Below are 15,341 nucleotides of genomic sequence, written 5' to 3'. Positions count from 1 at the left end.
TGATCCTTATGGGTCCTTTCCAACTTGAGATGGTCTATGACTGTGATTTTATCCTCATCTGAGACACTGGCTCATTCTGACCAGTATCAAAAATGGTAACAGATACATCAGCAGGTTCAACACTGTAATGACAGGGTCAGGACAGAGGTAAAAGAAGAAATAAGGGGATGACTGGGAATTTATCTTCAAAAGGAAAGAAATACAAGCTAACATGACAAAGATTTTAAAGTAACATTTTAAATCAGACACTGCTTTTTACCCTTTTCTTTAAACAAAAACCATTGTCTCACCCAATGAAATGAAAGGCAACATACCTAAATCTTCCAAAGGCCATATTATTTCCAGGAATTTTTTCCACACTACTGAATTGATCTATTCCAATTGATCACTCCTGACAGTGAGAAATTGAAACTTGGAACCAAAAACAGTAACATTATTTCATGGCAGTAAATATGTCATTGTTTTTACTACCACTGTGGCAACCACACATTACAATTTCGAAGGTAAAGGAGCTTTAATTTTCTGTAGCTTTTTGTTACCTGTCCCCTAAACCTTACACCCTTCACACACGTTTTTAATACCGTCTCTGTAAACATGCCCAACATTGCTTTAGACTGGTTAGTTTGGAAGCAGATAATTGACCAGCACAAAGCACTAGTTAAGCATGAAAATATTTACCTAAACCTCAGCAGGTGCTGCAGCTTCTCTTAAATTCTTTGGTGGAATTACTGTCCCAGGCCAATCAACATGGACATATCCAGAGCACACCAAAGTCTCTGCATATTAGTCACAATGACAATTGTACAACACAACTTTATGCCTTATAACGTTTTTGTAGTTATTACAAATGAGCTTTTAGCAGAATTCTAAAAATTGAAAGAGGAAAATTCCTAGATATAGGGCATAAATACCTCCTAATCTCAAGGCAGCTTGGAAGAAATCATAAAGGTTACATTAGATTTACTTGGTCTCTTTCTTTTATGAAATAACAAGCTTGGTTGATGAAGGTGGGAGGTACAGGCATAAAGCACTTCAATTGCTGTAAGATCTTTGATGGATAACTCCTCTTAATTCCAATGAATAATTAGAAAGACAAGAGGCAGGCATATGTGAATTAAAAACTGAATCATTATTAAGATGAGATGAATCTGTGGTCATTGTTTTTTCATATTTTCAACAGTGACAAAGAAGAAAATATATAAATACTGATAAAGTTTGCAGGTAATGATTGGTGGAGAACTGAATCATAGTAAGAACCAGGCACTTATATTCAATAAAAGAACAGATATAAAGCCAAACCACAGATCTTGAGTACCTCCTTTTCAAAAGGATTAACTACTCACTCATTTGTCTCTCTTCCTCTAGAGGACAGCTATGTGTCCTTCTTTTGAAGCAAGCAAATGAAAACTCCATAGAAAAGAACAGTTTGTAAAAGAGAAATATATGGGATTACACATCTAAAAGCATTGTGGAATTCTGTCTTTTGGGCTATTTCTTAAAAACAAAGAAACAAACATGATTCTACAAGTAAAATTAGGAAAGTGGAAAGTAGGATATGCTTTCTGTAAATAACAGCAAAACAATTGAACCAACTTATTTTTCACATCTTCAGTGCTGAACAAAGAGGTGTAACAGTTTGCTGGGAGGTCACAGAACACCTGATATACTCATCTATATAGGACACTGTTGGGCAGAGTGATTATTACTATATACAGATCTAGAGGGTTCCCTGTTGTCAGGCAGATTGCTGTTGAGAAGTTTAGGATGCTTAGAGTAGTTAATTAAAGAGAAGCACTGGGAGCATTGCGAGGCTATAAATTCCTCCCTCATAACTTATGGGGCTCAGTGCTGGAACTTTCCATATGGCTGTTTTTAACTGGCATAAACTTGTTTTGACCTTAACCAGCATTTTAGACTAATATTAGACAGGGTGAAGAGAGAAAAGGAGGGGAGAAGCTATTAGTCAAAGAGGCTTGCTTTAAGATGTATATAATGGGAAAATCAGCGCTCCTGATTTATCTACTGGTATGTTAAAAAATTCAAAGCAAAGGCAACATGGCATTTTATAATCTAACTGTTCTTCAAGAACATAAATTAATACACATTTTGCAATCAAGCCAGCAAGCACTTGAAGAACAGGTTTGTTGTATCTGTAGGTATCAAATATCATAAAACATAAATTAACGAGTCTCTAGATTATTAAATGACAGTTGAGATGCCAGCTTTCCTTTTTTTATCATGGAAGCTATTCCCAGGATCTGTGACATCTGTGGTGGCTAATCCCCCATAGAGAAACTGACATTAAAAGGAATTCACACTGTGGTAAAGCCATACACCATTACAATGTTAGCTATGGGTATCCAAAGCTCTCCTGGATTCTACGCTGCAGAGCAGAACATGAGTGAAAACTGACAAGGTTGGTTTCCACATTTGCATTGCAAACAATAGCTTTATAAACTGTGCCTTTGAACTACTTCACTGTGGTGAAGATTTCCAACATCTATCACAGGAAACAGAAAAGATTGCTGCACACCACTGTTCTCATCAGGTGTCCTGAATGCCTTGCATCTTTCAAGAAATATGTCTTTTCAGTTGCTACCCACATCCTTTGCAGCATATGAATTAAATGCAATGCTTTTTAATTTGATAAAAACGGGAAGGGATGACTATGAAATATCACAGTACTCTCTCCAAACAAATTGGGCAGTTGACAAATGTATAGTTATCCACAGCAAGTTTTCAGAGGAAAAATTACTAATAATAAGGAAAGAACAAGTCCATGCACCACCTCGTCCCAGGTATTTAAGTATGGTCTTGATTCCATTCCAGAGTCATGCTCCACCAGTCTTCCAATCCTGACCTCATTCCTGTTCTTGCTTTCTCTTACAAACCCCTCCAATTTAACTACTTATTTTATTTCATTTCTGATAAAGGTAGGATCATTATTTTTTCATCTTCTATCTTGTGCTTTTGGATTACAAATCTTTTATCTCTGCATCGCCTCATTTTGACTCATCAGAACCTTGCTGCACCATAAGCTCAAAGAGTGATTCTTCCTTTTGAATAGAAGGTTCATGTCATTCAGTGATTCCACCATCATTCTACCAGAAGGGAAGAAACCCAGAAACTAGCAGATCACTTCATAAAAGACCACGGTTCTAAACTGGAACTTCATTTGTCATTTCTTCACATCAGCTGTGCACAGCCATCTGCTTGCAGGTAGCTGGAGCAGCAGTTGTAAACCAGCAAGTAAACAGGACAGACACTGGAAAGAAAACAGGGAAGCACCCAGAACAAATTGTGTCAGTAAAAACAGAACTGCCAAGGAACCCAAGTGCATTTGCATCCAGCATTTGTCTCTGCTAGAAAGCTTTGAAATAGGAAGCTACTTCTGCTCCATTGCTTTTAGAAATAAAACTCCTAAAAGGGACATGACCTTTAAAGATCTCATACAAGGAACTGTAGGGCTCAAGCTCATTTACAACCCAGGACTAAGTCTTTATAGTGGTATGGCAGTAACTCAACACATAAAAACCATCACAAATACTTCATTTCTGCAGCATTAATCATACTTTCCGCTAGCCTTGAAACACAGCATTCTTTCATCCAAAACAGCATCCCCAAAGTAATACTACATATTTTAACTTTGCTGCTATGATGAGAATAGCAATTACTGACTACGCACATACTTTCCACTTATTTAGTCAAAATTACTCACTCTTTTTGAAGCTAGTCTTTTATACTGGCTTATATGATAGCAAATATATAAATGAGACCTTTCTACAGCATATTACTTACTTCTCTTCTAAGTTAAATGACTCATTATGTTTATCTGAATTGCAGCACTCTCCTATCATTATATATTCATATCTCACTAGACCTGCATTCTTTTCTTTGCTACGTGAAGTAAACTTTCAATGATTGCTTCACCATCCTCTGTATAATTAGCACTGGGGAGAGAGAGGAAATTTCAACAAAAAGCCTAAAATGATTAAATAATTAAAGGTTCAAGCTACCTCAGAAGAATCACATCTAAAAAAAAGGTTGACTTATGACATTCTAAAAGAATATAAACAATGTCAATAAAACACTGACAGAGTTTTATTCTCCCAGAATCATCTAAAAAAGGAGGCACACAGTCATTGGGTGGTAAGTACTGTAACACCATCAGAATTACAGCTCAATCCTAGTCTACTTCAACAAGATTCTATCCTATTGCTCTGAACTCTTTAAGCTGTATAAGCAAAAAAATTAACATATTCAGTGCTTCTCAGAAATACTGTCTCTGTTGAGCACAGAGACAGTCACAGTGAACCAGCGGTCCCTGAAAGCACCTGTCTAACTGCACATAAAGACAACAGCAACCCCATGCACCACTACACTTTCTATCTACTCTATGTGTTTCATTTATTTTTAACCCAGGCAGCACATGATAGATCACACAGGTACAATGACAAATCTATGGACAAAGGAAATGATTTAACTTTTAAAAGTTTAGTTTTCTAATGGGAGCTGACATAAATCACATTTGAGTCACTGAAAATATGATTAGCTAAAGGTATAGGAAAGTATTTTCAGCCATAACATCATAAAAATATAAAAAGTTGTAGCTCCATTCTGGTTTGCACTTAGAAAGCAGGACACTTTGGATAAGGACTTTCTTTCTGTAGGTAGCCATATCTACCACAATGGAGTAGCTACCAGAGCACATATCAGACAGACAATTTTTTAACGTGTTATATTCTAATGTTAACTGAAATAAAAAATTAGGTCTAAGGCTATCAAAATCTATAAAAAAAGATCTAAGAGTTGTCAAATTAGCATTAAATCCAACAGGCTGCTAAATGTGGATAATCACAAATACAGGAAATCATGAATTCTAGATGATAGCAGCAATGTTTTCTCTGCGTGGTCAATATGGACAGACATCCAAAAAGCAGGTTCTCCCTACAGTTAAGCAAACATCCATCTGACTGTGAACTACGACAATGAAATATGGAGCTTCAGTTCCACTTAGAAGCAGTAGTTCCTATATTATCAAATTTGAAATCATGTCAGATATCCTTGCAAATATATCCAAACCTCAGCATTGCTGGAGAATCACTGCTGACCCAAACACTGAATAATATGCTCAAATAAAATGAGTCAAACAGGAGGCAGCACAATCCTGATGTTCCAAGCTGTACACAAAAGCCTCCTAGTCATCTTCCCAAGGTCCTTGGGTGCATGAAATAGGCATGAATTCGAGCTCTTCAATGGCTAAAATGTTGTTATACTGAAGATCAGGCAGCTCTCTAGGAGGGGGGTTTGACCTACTGGTGGTCTTTTGGCTTGTCTGCAGGCCAGCAGGTACAGTAGCCATGTGCCATTACTAGAGCAGCTTAATGGCCACTTTTTTATGGTAACAGCTGAGGAAGGCAGCCAGCCATTCCCAACAGGGTTTCTGCAGCCCTAAAGTTCTAGGAGTTGGGCCAGGTGGACTGAGGTTTTCCTTCATGTTTGAATGCTAAAATCAGCCTGAAGATTTTTGGCAGTCACATCCAACTATATAAAGACAACCTGAAGCAGCCAGAGGCAAAAAAATAAAGTAGGCAGCTGGAAAGTCAAGGGCACAGGAAGAAAGGCATGGTAATACATCCCTGCAAGAAAGCAAGAGAGCAAGTGCACTTTCTGAAACAAAGGGCTGGGAACTATAAGTCAAGAAATTATTTACTGTCATTTGATCTTGTTTTAGATAAGCAGTACTACAGGTATTGTGTGTGAATAAGGAACTGTTTTTACATGTCTTTCAACAGGAAAACTTCTCCTCTTAGCAGAAACAATCTGTAAAACTCTAAACAAGTAATAAAGCTCTTAGGTTATTAATAGCCTGCATTTATGAAGTACCAGTTGTCATCAAGAATACTCAGTGTACCAGTCACTCTTAGAGAAACAGACCCATCATAAAACATACAGCAAGTGGTTGTATGATCAGTAAAGAACACTGAAATATAGTTCTACATTTGGCTAAAAATAAATAGGGAAGAAAGAATATGACCAAATTTCTACATCTCTATTTTAGAATATGTCCTTCCTAAGCACCCATGTAAACGAACAACAACCTACCTGTTCTAAAGTATTTAGATAATTTATTTAAAAAGAGTAACACGATTTGCCATTGCACCTGCAGCAGATGTAACACAGAATTCACACTGAGACCTCATTTTAGCATTTTCCTTCAGGAAAACTCTTTTATTCCAAAGATATAAGGGGCTCATTCTAATAGTTCAGATATTTTAGGGACTTGTCACTAGCAGTGGAACTAACCAGAACTTCCTTTCCTGCAAACACTGCCCACTCTTCCCTCCTGTGCCTTTACATTACATTGCACCCTAAACAATGGCCTTATCACAAAAATCCTTGTTTGGTGGACATCCTTATAGCCTCTGCACCATGCAATGTTTGGAGTGTCTGGAACTGTTCTTGTAAACTGCAGTGTTATCTTGCATTTAGATAAATTGTGTGAGTCTTCTGTAGTCTTATGGAACCACATTCCCCTGGTCAAACAAACAAGATCCATCACTTCCAGTTACACTCACCAGCAGAATTCTATATAAGCAGTCCCCATTAATAAATATCCTTCCATCCAAAAAGAAAATCAGTAGGACTAACCTGAGAAGGAAAGCTGATGCTATTCATAAGTATTAACTAGAATATGTGCTAAAATTAAAACAGAACACAACAACCCAGAGGTCCAGTATAGTTGCCAACATTTTTCTCTTTCGTGTGTCCTCCAGAGGAGGACTCCAAACTGAACCACAAAACCAACATAATAGCATGAACTGAAGTTTCTTTCATCTAAAATGACCCAAAATGCCCTCCTGGAAAAAAAAAAAGGGGGAGTGGGTGAGGGGGAAAAACTTGTCTTCCCACACTACTGCTAAATCTCTGGGTTAAAAATCCATGCAAATCTAATGCAATGAAGAAATGTGATGAAAATGAAATTAATGTACTTTTGTACATTTGAGGATTTGGAAGAATCCCCCTTTCTTTTGAACATATAAAATGAAAAGATCCACAACACCCAGAAGGCTGTGAATAATTATTTTTACTAACAGGACTGCCAGAAATTTTTAAACACTTACTAAGCACAAGATTTCAAGATTAAAAAAAAATTAACTTTTAAGTTTTTTTCCCCAGATTCCTTTCCTCAACAGACTCCACATAAAGAACTTATTTCAATTTTCCCCTCTGTTAAAAATAAATGACATCAATAAAGCCAAAGAGGCATTTCTATTCATCTAAATTCTGCAAGGAAGCATATTTATGCAGATGGATGTGGCAGTGAACAGTACAAATCATTCAGAACTGTGGCTGCAGTGCCTCAGGTTTGGCCTTCCTTGTGAAGTAAACAATAAGCTCAATTCTACTCTGTTAACTTACTGATTGCATAGGTGCCACTCAACAGCATATTTTCACAGCTGATCCAAATACATGTTCATCTTATTTCTTGTGAACTTTCAGTAGCTGAAGCTCTGCATCACTCAGTGGTAAATGAAGGCTATGGAACAGAACTCAGAATTATTTATAATGAAAGCCAACAGAGAGCTCAAATTCTTCTGTTGTTTGCACTGAAGTAGTCCTAAAGTAAGTTGATTTCTAGAGCAAAACTGAGTTTTGATTGAATTTTGGCTAAAACATTCCAGGAGTTGTGCTAACAGTTACCCGTAAAAGGGTGGAATAGTCTTTTTCCCCCGGTGGGGTAAGCTAAACTCTTCCAAGGAGGAAGCATTTAGCTCTTTATGAACTATAGCATCCTGAGAAGAAACAAGGGTCCTATCTGCTTTGTTCTTCTCTCTTGCTGGTCAGCAAATATTTCGATCAATATTTCTATCAATTTCTGATCTCTAGAACAAGTCGGTGTGGGCTGCGAAATCCCCACATATCAGGACTGGTGTGAGAATTTTTAGCCTTTGTAAAACCTGGTCTCAGGTCTCTTACATGGTAGCCAAGGTGGTGGTGTAACAAAAACAGAAGCTCATCCTGGCTGCAAAGTGCCTTGAATCTCATATTCACAGAATATGCTCTCTAGGTATAAGGAAAATAACAGAAAGCCTATGGTCAAAGCATTTTATAATCTGTTTCTAATACAAAGAGGTTTGCAATCTAATTACAGAGTCTTTCAAAGTCTAATTAAAAAGGTTTAGTTGGCTGTCTGTTGGCTAAAAGAAGTCATCATATTTACATTCTTATTCCAGATTTTGCCAGATTAAGCCACGTGCTTTTCTCTTTGGTTATAAATGTAAAAGATCCAGGTATTTAGCAGGTCTATACAGCAAGACAGACAGAATTTTTTCAGTGGAAAAACTGCCAAAGAATTAAAGCAAAAAATGTTGTCTGTAGTCAAGAATAGCCCATGCAACTCCTTCATTATAAAATTAAATGTACTTGAAGTGCATTCAAGTCAATTATTCCACAAAATGAGGTTATTTTAATCATGTCAGTGAAAAACACCATGACACCTCCAGGCAGGTAGGAAGGTGTTCAGGCACTGTTGAGCCAGGCATCAACAAGCAGCTGTAGAACATCTGCATGTTAGTTTTAAAGACCAGAGTCATCAGTTATCTTCAATATCCAAAGAACAGGAAAAACCAAGAAACGGTGATTTATTTATCTAGCAGCTTTTTCTGTATTATTTCTGTATTTGACTAAGTGGGAAACTGTAGCAAAAGCAGAAAATAATTTAAAATCAACTAGAATAATTCTACTTCACATCCTTCAGTTTTTAGCAGATATTATCATTTCACAGAACAGGCTGTTACTTATTGTTTATATTTAGTGTTATATGTCTTTCAAGATCATGTACTGAGGAACAATCTAAAATAAATTAACACACACAGCAAGAGATGAAAGAAAACAAAAATAACAAAGAGGAAACATGGTGTAGTATTAGTCATAAAATAAAGAGTTTGTGAGATCAGAGGGAGGAAAAAAATCAGTGTAACTAAAGGCTTAGGTGAGATCTGGGGTCAGACTATACCTGTCCTTCAGTTGTTTTTCTCAACAGACCTGCAGCCCCAATTTAAAATGTGTGCTTAAGCCAGCCAATCTCTGTAGTTGGAGATGCTCTATCCTACCTTGGCTCCCTGTCCATGCTGGGCCTCTGTGCCTTGGCTCTGACCATGGCTCCTCATTCCACCACTCCTTGGCAAAGCTGATTAAATATGGAGCACCTTAATGGACTAGTGCATAAACACTAACTTCATTTTTATTGTATGCTATATAGAAATACAAATTAAAATACCTAAGCAGTATGTAGGAAATACCATTAAATATTCTAGTATATGGAAATCATTAAGAATTCCGTGCAAGAAATCTCCCAAATTGCATAACAAAATCGCACATCCTCCTTCCTCCTCCTATCCCAGGAAAATAACAGCAAATATCACAGCCAACACGGCATATACAATTCCATTCTTGAAGTCTGAACCCTGACTCTTGAAGTCAGGCTTAACAGCTACCTTGAGCTGGGGGCAAAGGACCTAAATTAAGTTTTATTAGTGTTGTCTGTGCTCCTTCACTGTTTACCCCTAAAGCAGCCTGGCAGTTTGTAGCTGAACATCAGGGGACAAGATAGAAAGCTGCTAAAACAGAACCTTTTGTAAATCTTAGGTAGAGTGGCTCCTACTGTTACAGTGGTGGTACAGCAAACCAAAGATGTGACTGCAACACAGACCAACAAAAAATTCTGCAGACTGTAGGTTAACAGTGCCCACATCTTTTCTGTCTCCTCTGCTGCTCAGTTAGATGTACCAATACAGGACAAAAACATGACTTCATTTTGGTACAGATCTTTATAGACAATTAATATCCCTTCAGCTTTTGTCACCTATGTGTACTCACTCCAAGTGCAAAGTCACTGATTTGTGCTCCTTTTTGGCTTAGTAATGCACCTCTGGAAAATGTTTCAGTTTTCATCATATTGCCTGTTGCTGTATTAGCATTATTCCCTTCCCATGTTTCACATCACAAGTTATGTCAGAATAATAATGAATCAAATCAAAACACAGAATGACAGTGTTTGCTTGATCTGAACATGCTCTGAGAGTGTTATTAGACGATAAAATGCACATGCATAAATCTCTCATCATTTATATGTGCCATTTATTATATTTAAAAATATAGAAGTATGGACATAAGTCATGGACAAAGTGTAGTTCAGCACAAAATGAACCTGTTAATGTTCAGTGTCCAACAAAAATTAGCTTTTACATGTTGTGATAATATGTCTTGCATCATTATTTAAGCCTTATGGATGGTTTTCTACTTTGTCTTACCCTTCCTCATCAAGCACTTCTTGATGTTTTTCTCACAATTGTTAACATAACTTCACAATTTCCAATTATCTCTGTTGTTTTTTTCCTATTTGCTCCAGGTACAAGGACAAGCTTAGCTATGGTCCTTCTTCCTAAGCAATTTCTGCTTAAAGCCTTGCTATTTTCCTCCATCTCTTCGAGGACGTAATCTCTTGGATAAAGTAAGTCTGCAAAACAAAATCATTTTAAGCATATTTCCTGTCAAGTTTCAGTCACTGGTATGAAAACATGCATTTGTATTCTTGCAATTGCTCAAATGAGTGGTAAATTGAGCCAGGTAGAACTGAGATCCTAGAACTTTCTAACCACCACAATTAAACTGATAAGAATTTGATGATCTTGCAGCCTACTGACAAAAACTCTCATGTAAATTATTTTCTTATTGATTTTTGTTCCTTCGCTCTGGTAAAAGACCCCAAAAAAAAGTGGTTTACTAAGTATTATCATAAAATATTTATGTTAATTTAAACAAAAAATAAGCAACCTGACTGGCAATCAAAACATTAAAACTAAGAAAAACACTGTAAACTTTATCTTACTTTATCCTGCAATTCTTCTAAATAATGTTTGTTTATAGCAATAAAAATAAGTATTATAATGTGCTGATAAGAACCTTTTAGCATGATTGAATAAACCTTGTGCTATTTTATCTTAAAAAAGCGATCAGACTTGCAAAGAAATACTCATTAGTAATTTGAAAACCATGTTATGCTACACTTGCATTTAATAAGTAACAATTTACATTTATGCAGTACCTTTTATCCCAATGCAATTTGCAACTTACAACCAGAGATTATCACTTCATCTCCAGTGAAACTCAATTGTGAAGTGTTGCTCTGTATTATAAAGCACAAATTCTGGTAGGTAACAATAAATATAAGGTTTCAGTTGAGTAACTGTCACTCTTATATTTATGTCTCCAATTAAATAGAAAATATTAAATTATTTTTCTGAAGTTGCATTGCCCTTTTTATCTACTATCCACTTGTAAAATGAGAAACAGGTTCTGTAAAAAGCAGAAAAACATTTGCAAATGTGCCCTTATAGATTATCTGAACAAACCATTTCCAGCAATATTGCTGGTCCAGTGAGGATTCTGAAAGTGCCATCTAAGGTATGGTTAGAACTTCTTCCTGAACTGCTTCCTATGAACAACAGTATTTAGGATTGGCTTGAGATCAGGAGCCACAATTAGAAATACTTTCAATGTTCACATATTTCCATAAAGACAAGCTTTAATAGAAAAAAAAATAGCTACACCAAGCATTCAAAATGTAACAAGTTTGGCTTTATCCACTAGAGTAATAATATTACCTTTAAAAAAATATAACTTGTATACTTTCATTTTCTGTGAATTTACTCTCAGGAATGCACATTTTCAACTTATAACCTGCAACAACAAAAATGAAAAATTTCTTCTTTAGAAACAAAGAAACAGACCAAAAGATATTGAAGGCAAGAAGTTATATGACTCAAAATACTATGGTTTTAGGGCAAAAACACTGGCTAGCTTGCTATAAGGTTAAACAACCAGTTTTGGTTTTCCAAGAAAATTTGACCTGAGGGTAATGTGGACTGAAATTCATGCTTTCCTATACAGAAAAACAAGAGCACATGAATGAAATGGACAGAAAATGTAACACTGATAAAAATAAAAATACCTTCTTGTCCAATCTGCCCGTGGAACCACCTGCCACAAGGTATGGTGAAAAACAAAACATGAGCTTAAAACTTCAAATACTAGTGGATCACTCCATCCTCAGCATGCAAGGCAAGTCCTCCAGAGACATAAATGTTCGACACGAGGATGTAACATCAGGACCTGACCATGCCACCACACATTTGTTACCTAATGCAACTCTCTGTAAACTTTCATAACCTGTTCAGATAAGCAATTTTTAGAATTAGAAGGAGACTGCAGAAGGGAAAGAAGGGTTTACAAAAACCTACACAAAAAGTCCATTCCAGTTCCAGGATCAGATTCTGATTCTTGCCCTCTTCTTGCCTACGGAGGGCTGTAATTCAGTTGACCTTCTTTCCACCAGAGGGGGGACAAGGAAGGTGCTGCCACAAGAGGCAGCTCTCTAAGAACCTGTTGGTGACAGAACCAGACAGATCACTGACCTGACTGATTTCATTTCACAGGATGCACAAAAGTCCCATGACAAGTGGCCATATTGTCGTTTTCTTGTTTTAAGTTAATAGAAAGAATAAGTAAAGCACTAATTGATCATCTACTGTGAAGAGATCTGGAGAAACACTTGAAGCAGCAATGTGAATACCCTGTCAGAATAAATCATAGAACATGCATTTCCATATGTGTCTCAGAGTGAATACTTCATGCAGTCTGACAAGGCCATTTTGAACAGAGCACACCCAGTTCTTCTCGGACACTCATGCATAAACACTTGCTACAACAACAGTAATGGGCGATGACATAAGGAATTTTGGTCTAACCAAACAAACTCCATCTGAACAGTTACATGCTTAAATTCTTAAACTCCTTCCCCATCTCCCTTGAGCAAATGAGGGGTTTATTTCTTTAAAGGTGACAAAAAATTGAAGATATAGTTGCCATTTAGTACATTTTTTTCAGCAAACCTTCTCAATAGAAGAGGAGCATAATAAACAGAACCATAATAGGGCTACAGTGGAGCCATGTTCCTCCTCACAGATTGCATCCATCTCTCCTCAAATTCCACATCAGGCTAATTATTCTTAAAACCTTTGGAAGAACTAAAATTGGTGCAGAACTCTAGCCAGACACCAACCTAGCCAGACAAATCTCTCATAGTTTTCATTTAATTTCATTTCCTTTCTGCAACTGTCAACTTTCTGACCCCAATTTCTTCTAAAGACTCTGTGTTCTACCAAGTGGGTTCAGAATTTAAAAAAAAAAACAAACAAAAAAAAAAAACAACAGAAGCTTAAACCAAAAGTTCATAGGAATTTCTAAGTATTAATTTCTAAGAGATTCATAGCTTGCAACAGGTCCTTAATCTCTGGATATTGAAATAGTATTATTTTGGTTACATATAATCAGAAATCTAAAGGGTCAAGTGACCTTACAGTACACTCTGTTTATGCTGCCCTCCTCGAAGCTTCTACTGAGAGAACAAAATTGCAGAGCATATCACAGGAGCTAGGCAAGTGGGCTAAAATTTTGTGTTCCCCATGCACACTACACCTTTGGTCATCAGAACCACTTGGAAGTGTAAGGAGAAAGTCCAACATAAGGAGATCAATTATCCACCACCTGGCTTGTGGTAGGAAAGTTAAAAATATTTCAGGTCTAATTTATGTAAAAATCTGCAGAGTGCTGAAGGTATTCCAGGACAACATGATCCAGAATGTCATTATCCATAACAACAAGCATGACAAGGGACAAGTAACCATCACTTGTAGTGTCTGTCTTCTGAAGCACAGGAGTAGGTTCTGTACTGATTTAAAGAGTAAGCCCCTTCTTACAGCTCTTCCAGGCAATACATGAAGTTCTCACTCCAGCTGTACATTTTGGACTGACAGAGAAATGTAGAAAAACCTAAGCCAAGGTCCCAGTAGGTTAGCACCCACTGGGACACTACCCTGGTTGCTTGCCCTAACATTAGCAAGTACCTGCTACTTCTTTTAGTACCTAAATATGGCACAATCATCAAGGACAAATCAGACCTTCAGTTTAATGTGAACAGTCCAGGATGAAGTTGTTCTTAATTTGTTATTTCTTTCTATGTTGTAGGGTAAAAAGCCAAACTAAACTCAAGCCAAATACCAGTCAAAACATATTTATTTTTTCCTTTCTCAATCTGAAAATGAAACTTAACTGTTAGTTTGATGTTTCTGTCAAACAGGAATGGAAATTTACTCCTTTTTCCTTCGTTTTTATTTTTCCCTGGAAAAGAAAATTCTGATTACCACTTCAGAACAATAGTTTGACTAAAAATGACATTCTTTAGTGGACCCCAGTTAGCACAGAATTTGTTTACTTCTGCTACAATTTGCAGAGCAGCATTATACCAATTCTTTTATCCTCACTTTTCTCCCTTGACATGTACACCAGTGCATACAACAAACATTTTTGTCTCTGCACACACTGCAGACCCTGTGCCATCCTGCTGAGCTGAAACATCTGCTTTAAAGAAGTTTAAACTAAAAGGTAGCGGAAGGCTGGACCTTTAATTCTTCTTATTGCATGGAGAAATATAAATAGGCCCCAACAACCTGATCTTGCACACACTACACTCCCTTTTGGTGCTCACTGCACAAGTGTACATGTGTTTCACATGTATCTTTGTCAGGTGGATGCATTTGCAGGAGAGCATAGGGGACTGTTGGTGCTCTGCCTTCTTGGCACAGCTCGTGCAGCTCAAACATCTCCCAAAGCATTGCAATTCCACAGCTCCTCCCCAGCTCCTCAGTCATGTGTATAAAATACAAATACTTGGGGAGAAGCTGCTGCATCTGTTGGGAATGTGAGGGACACCAGACTCCAACAGATGAAAAACAAAGCTCTTACTGAAGTCACACACGGCAGATTCCATGTGGCCCTCTCCGTTTTTAAATTATAGATTTTTCATAGAGAACTATTTTCAGGATTTCTGAAATGACTAACAGGCCATTAATAGCTTGAACACAAACGCCTGAAGTAAGAGCTGAGCTAAACCCAGGATTTATACTACAAATCTACTTGCCTATCTCCTTGAAATTAAAGGTCTTTAAAAAGTAACTGTCTGTGGTAATGTCTTGTACTGTGCTTAATCAGATAACAAGCAAATAAGAATGGTCTATTATGTACCTCCCTGTTACTTGAACATGACAGGTTGCTTTTCCTTTGCATATTACACCACCAAGTGGCCTAATGCTCTTATCATTTCTGTTCACTTTGTTTCCTCTAGAGACATCACTATACAAAGCAAAATGTAACTAAAAAACTGAATTGCTACCTTAACTAAAAAAATTAATGGGAGCATCATCTGAGAGATTCTACTA

The sequence above is a fragment of the Chiroxiphia lanceolata genome, chromosome 13 (genome assembly GCF_009829145.1).
Source record: "Chiroxiphia lanceolata isolate bChiLan1 chromosome 13, bChiLan1.pri, whole genome shotgun sequence".
Lineage (NCBI taxonomy): Eukaryota > Metazoa > Chordata > Aves > Passeriformes > Pipridae > Chiroxiphia > Chiroxiphia lanceolata.
This window is presented reverse-complemented; position numbering follows the sequence as displayed.